A 6,649-nucleotide genomic window follows, 5' to 3' on the forward strand; every position below is an offset into this window, starting at 1 on the left:
ACAACAATATCAATTTTAAGATAACACATTTTTATAACAAAATCAGCGATAGTGCAGTCTAATTCCTTTAAAAGGAAATCTGAATTCATGAAAGTTACAATTTCATATTTGCAAAGAAAGTCAAAACATAATTATTTCTATGTCTTTTGCTCAATAGCTTGTCAACTCACTATTATACGATAATATGTGTCATTCTCACACTTAAAACTCATTTACACCGGAAATAATAACACAATTACCTCCCAATTACCCCCCTTGTTTTCTACTCTCCACCATGGAGTAGTTATATTCAGACGTTTGAATTTGAAGATGGAAATGATATTTTTGCCAATTTCTCAACTGGCAATAGTGAATTATAGGATTAATAGGATTATTTTTTAACAAGGTAGGACTGTTTGTAGATACCATCTATTTTAAGGCTTTATTTTAATAAATTTTAAAAATATAACTTAAAAATATGAAATTGCAACTTTAATTGTCTGCGATATCACTTCGGTGGAAGCGGACGTTAAATAAAGCTATTTCACGTACAAAGGCCTACAATAAAATCCAGGTGAATTGGGAAAATATTCATGTATTTTCTTTATGAAGAGTAGCTATTTCAATTTGTAAATGCCCAGTTATCTTAGACAAATAATAATTCAAACTTCAAATCAGTTGTATTTTTTTCAAATCATACCACGAGGAATTGCATTTATCCACTTGCATAATAATAAAAACTTTACTTTTATTATTTTATTTCGTCAGGCCAAGAACATGGAAAATTGGAAATGAAATGAAATGAAATGGAGTTTAACGTCCTACTGTTTGCTCCTAACCTGGGCTAATGAAGACGGGCATACGCCATACAGTGTGCTATGAGGGAAATTTTGCCCGGACAGCGGCACTACGGCCTACTCTTATATCGAATTCCAACTGCCAAGGGATCTTTTACGTGCATTCCAATGTATACACGGGACCTCGGTTTTTCGTCTCATCCGAAGGACTAGACAGCTATCCATGTCAGGCCCTCCGTCCTGCATCACTGACAAGGGGGAACCACGCCGGAAAATCTGGATGAACTTTCTCGGCCAATGCAGGGATCGAACACCCGACCTCCAGGCTAGCGAGCTAGCTGGAAAATTGGTAATTGCCTTGCATCACTGCCAACTATAAGGCACAGGGAGCCTTGAGCAGAAATGATAATAAAAGGTAAGACTTTTTAAATACCAAACAAAAAATTAGCAAGGTTTAATATGGTTCTCAGATATGTTATAGTGTACAGATTGTACAAAAAACAATTTTATACACTTGCTATTATATTATTTTGCTCACAGAGAATCGGGTGTGTAATCATCAGAAACAGATGTAAACTTCAAATGATCATAGGTATTTGGATAATTGATTGGTGTGGTTTTAGACTCATATAATGCCACCAAACTGGCCATTTGGTTCAATGTGAAACTTGGTGATGCATGTAATTTGTGTTTGAAAGAGGAGTAAGCAATAATACTGCCTGACTAAAATACTTTCCCCTCTTGCATTCGCATATAGCCATACATATGAGTCTCAGAATAATATCTATTGCTACATTATGCTCTTTTCAAACGACTCAGTGAGCTATTTTACTTTTATTCTGCCATCTAAATAACTATGTACCCATGACTGGTGTACCAAGTAAAAACCAAATCGAAACCCCATTTGTCGATAAGTGTATTTATAATCATCACTTTATATTTTTCAGAGACTTGAACATCCTTGGAGAAGTATATCTATTTAGTAAATATTAATACCAAAGAAAGAAAACAACTCTAAATTCTGAACATAAAGTCACCAAATTATTTTATAGATCTTATTGTTGAAACCCAAAATTTATATGTCACCATTGCCTTTTTAATCACTTTTTTGTTTTTAATTTCAAATACCAAGCCATCTCTAAATATTTGTTCATTATAGAGACTGCAGTGTAATCCTAAACACTAAGAATTTGGCCTGAAAACTTGAAATATTATAGAGGTGTCATCAATAATTAATAGTAACAGTCGATAATTATAAAAATGTATTATTGTAGGATGAAATCAACCTTTATTTTTAAACATTTAGTTAATATTTCGAATGTTTATGCCTCTTTTATATAAAATGGTTTTATTCATCAATTTTTGTTTTACAAATTTTAAATTTCTCCATTTTATTTGATTTTTATACTATATTTATTTTATCTATCTATAATTATTTATCCTGTATCTTATCTAGTAGTTTCATTTTATGTACTGTAGAAAATTTTGAATTCCTAATCTGTTAAAGGGAATATTTGTTCTTAAAAGTATTTAAATTTAGTGCATAATTAATGTCTTTAGTGCTTGATTTGGTTGATATTAAATTTAGATATATTTAAAATGTATGTTTTGGGAGCATGGGGTAGGAATATTGTGTACATATGTATTATATTCTCAGTTCTTTTTAAGGTTAATTGTAAAATAAAAAAAATTAAATAGCTATTATTTTTATTTGGGGATGGGGGGTTGGGAATATTGTTATTATTGAATAGAATTTTATTAGTATTGGAATTAACTTTGTTTATTAATATTTCAAATGTCTCAGTGCTTATTTTTTTTTTTCAATTTAAATAGCTACTTTTTATTTAATAATTGGGAATGGGTGGGTGGGTGGGTGGGGGGTATTTTTTCATTGTATAACACAACACAAGTTTCAGAAATTTCAACACAAGTTTCAGAAATTTCAACACAAGTTTCAGAAATTTCAACACAAGTTTCAGAAATTTCAACACAAGTAATGTGTAGATTTTCACACAAGTTTGTGTTGTTTGATAAATTTTAACACAAGTTTTGTGTTGTTTCAACATTTAACACAAGTTTGTGTTGTTTCAACACAAGTTTTTTTTCGGTGATAGTATTACACAGTAGACCCCTTTTCCGGAGGATGAGGATAACTGCCAATACGGAGTCAATACCAATTAATATGACCAAGTAGAAATAGAACGCATTTTTTATGTAACACAAGGTCTGTGCATCTCGAGATTCGAGTATGGGATCAGGCAGTCCGAAAATCAACAGGAAACCTACAAAAACAAATAAATATAGATGATTAATCAAATAAATATAGCTGATTAGTCAAATAAATATAGCTGATTAATCAAAGAGACAATAAATTTACACTAAATATATCAAATGATATCATGTAATGAAATGGATTACCATAATCAAGGGAGCTAACTCCAGAAGTAGTTATCCGAAATTACACATTATAAAAAAACGAATATAGATCTGTATTTTAATCAGATTGAGTGCATCGTGTATAAAATTGTCAGGTTTGAATTTCAAGACTCACCAACTATCATCAGTCCAACAAGACTAATTATTAGCAGAGAAGTTACAATGTGTTCTTGGTAACTTGTATTCCTTTTTCGACAACTTACATGAATTAGGAACATACACATCCAGACATGTACGATCAGAAAAACAGGACAAATTGAAAGCCTGAATAAAACTAGAAGAAGGAACAAAAATAAGCAAATAAATGATCATCAATTTCTATGCCGAGTCTAGTTTTCCGGAGAACTTCGTGAATTTCTTTTTCTACTAAAATTGAACTCAACCCTTCCTGGATTGATTCACTTATCCGGAACTAACCAGAGAGCTGCGAAAGGTAACATATTTACGTGATAGGCTAACATACGTCAGATAATTTCAGAGGCAAACCCGAATCCGAGAAATAAGTTTGATTCAGTCCCAAAATACCCCCCCCCCCTGTCCCAAAAAACCCGGCCACGCCCCTCGCCATAAAGTAGAAACGAAACGAAAATAGTTTAAAGCATACCATACGGACTGGAAAGACGTTGACGCTGAAAGAAAATGATATGAAATAAAATGAAATGGGGTTTAACGTCCTACTATTCTGCTCCGAACTGGGGTAATGAAGACGGGCATACGCCATACAGTGTGCTATGAGGTAAATTTTGCCCGGACAGCGGTACTACGGCCTACTCTTATATCGAATTTCAACTGTCAAGGAACCTTTTACATGCACGCCAATGTGTACACGGGACCTCGGTTTTTCGTCCCATCCGAACGACTAGACAGCTGTTCTTGTCAGGCCCTCTGTCCTGCATCACTGAACTTTCTCGGCCAATGCACCGGACCTCCAGACTAGCGAGCCAGCGTCTTACCCACTTAGCCACCGTGACCCCTCGCTGAAAGAACATGTAACACATTGCACTTCTTGTATTGGTCCACTTTGTCGTGGGTTTTTTTTCTCTCGGAAATTCGTTTTGATACAAGCATAAAGAATCTAGCCTCTCCCCGCGTACTCCCCCCCCCCCCCCGACAGAAATCATGTACACGCCATGAAGAAACTTACCCAAGGCATACACGGTGAGAAGATATGTCAGCACATATAACAACCGAACTGAAATTAATCAGGAATTCCATTATCAAATTAATAACTCATACAACGTTCTTTTAATTGGGGGGGGGGGTGGATGGCCGAATGGTTAGCACGTGCGTGCTGTATCACACAACCTGTCATTGAGTCAACTGGCGTGGTTTCGAATCCCCGGTTGTACGTGGCAAGGAGCAGGGTCGCCTGTTCAACCTCGTGGGTTTTCTCGAGACTAACATATGGTTCGATTTTATTTCATTAATTAGCTTGCGCGTAGAGGTCTTTAGCATTGGGTGTGTGTAGGGGGGGGGGGGGTCTGTAGCGGGGGAATAAGAAAAAAACCCACGAGGTTGGACAGGCGATTCAACGCCTTGCCACGTACAAGCGTGGATCGGAACCACGCCACTTGACTCACGAGGTTGGACAGGCGACCCAATGCCTTGCCACGTACAAGCGTGGATCGGAACCACGCCACTTGACTCAGTTACAAGACCTACTGATGTAAAATATTAGAAAATGTAGCCCCTATTACGTTACCGAGTCATTTGTTGGCAGACTGAGGGATCCATGGGTGACGACATAATATGAAATGTTGGTGTATAAATTTCAATGACAATTAGTATTTAAATATCACGAATGGAAGGAAGTGCTCACAAGGCATGTCTTTAAATGGTATTGTAAATAGACTTCCGGTAGTGGCAATAATTGATAGCGGGTGATTCCTGATCATCAAGTCGGGGTCTCTATACTTTTCACATCAGGTGCTTTTCGGTGGATTACAATATACTCGGAGAAAACGTAATACAGAATAAGAAATTTGTGAATTGCTGGTTATCTCTACAGTAGATAACTTCTCTCAATGATCAATGCTGTACTCAAACACACACAACACCATCGATCACCCACATGGACCCCTTGATTCATGAAATCCTAGCTTTTAAAGCACTCGAAAACCTAAAACACGGAATCCTAGCATTTAGGCAACTCGGGCACCCAATGCTAACATTCCGGCCACTCGGCAGCCTAACCCAGCATATGGACGAACAGGGCCCTCACAAGCTTAGGGTAAAAATTTCATTGATACCCCCACCCACCCCACCCCCTGATGCATACTGTAACTGATTGTCCAGTTCCTACTCTCAGTTGATTTTTCTATGATTAAAGACATTTCAAAATACATTTTGTTTATACTTTTAACACTTTATCTAAATAACTATTTATTAAATCAACTTATGTGTAAACTTTTTATGTTTATTTACCCTTCAACTCTCCATACGATCGAAAAACCCTATAATATATCATGTAAATATTACAATTCTACCCTCTCTATTTACTGAAATATAAACTGGTTTACTGAGGTTTAGGGGAAGTGAAGGCTGGTGATTTGCTATTTCAGGCTCCATTGAATATTTCTGGTATGGACTTAGATAAGTTGCCCCCCCCCCCCACAAAAAGTGTCGGCCCCGGGCATGTGCCCCCTAAGCCTCCACTACGTGAGAGCTCTGTAGACGAACGTTTAAACATATAATCCAAGATTTTAGACCACACAACCAACGAACCCACTAAAACATAACTTATACTTACACATACAAATGTACATATACTTGCATCTCGTCTTACACATGTTCATACACCTGCACCTGTTCTTACACCTGCACCTGTTCTTACACCTGTTCTTACACAAATCACCTTCCTTGTCTTTATTAGAGTTATCTTTACCATCTTCTAATTCAATAATATACACTGACAAAACAAAATATTAAAGACTCAAAATTACAATTCAATATACACTGATCTGCCCCTTGTTATTTCAGCACACCACTGTTTAACTGTACTACATGATAAAGCAAATGAGAGGATAAACCTGTTTGACATCTATATTATACAGGAAATTATAGCACGTGGAATTCTTGTATCGCATGTTATGCACATGCTGAGATCCTTAACATGCTGAAATACTTATCTAGCATTATGTGCAGGTCGGTTACAGTTGGGTGATTCGTTCATAGTGAGGACAGCCCTCGTATGTTGTGTTTCAAACGTCAGACAAACAGACCCTAATTAAACCGCCTCGCACTCACTCCGCTTAAACTGATGTACGACATGAGGTCCAAATGAAACCTTACCTTTGGAAGCCATGCCTGTGATGTCAACTTCTTGACCAGCAGCTGGTCTTTGGTAAAACGAATAACAACGCATATAGGTGTAGCATGTAGTTTACCGTCTCGTATAGATAGCCATTTTATTACGGAGACCGTGAAGGGACATAAAA

The 6,649-nt window shown here is 36.6% G+C and overlaps 1 long non-coding RNA gene across 2 annotated transcripts; it reads right to left on the reverse strand.

The window, feature by feature from the left end:
* Window positions 1-2,681: 2,681 nt before the first annotated feature.
* On the reverse strand, window positions 2,682-6,649 carry LOC126822560 (uncharacterized). 2 transcript variants are annotated; one of them, XR_007680873.2, is made up of 6 exons: window positions 6,504-6,649; window positions 5,962-6,120; window positions 4,357-4,404; window positions 3,817-3,841; window positions 3,328-3,486; window positions 2,682-3,058 (listed from the first exon to the last, which is right to left on the reverse strand). It is a non-coding gene; the product is annotated as an uncharacterized LOC126822560 (long non-coding RNA). The 2 variants fall into 2 exon arrangements; XR_007680872.2 differs by lacking the exon at window positions 3,817-3,841 and having other exon boundaries at window positions 2,684-3,058.

The sequence above is a fragment of the Patella vulgata genome, chromosome 5 (assembly GCF_932274485.2).
Source record: "Patella vulgata chromosome 5, xgPatVulg1.2, whole genome shotgun sequence".
Classification (NCBI taxonomy): domain Eukaryota; kingdom Metazoa; phylum Mollusca; class Gastropoda; family Patellidae; genus Patella; species Patella vulgata.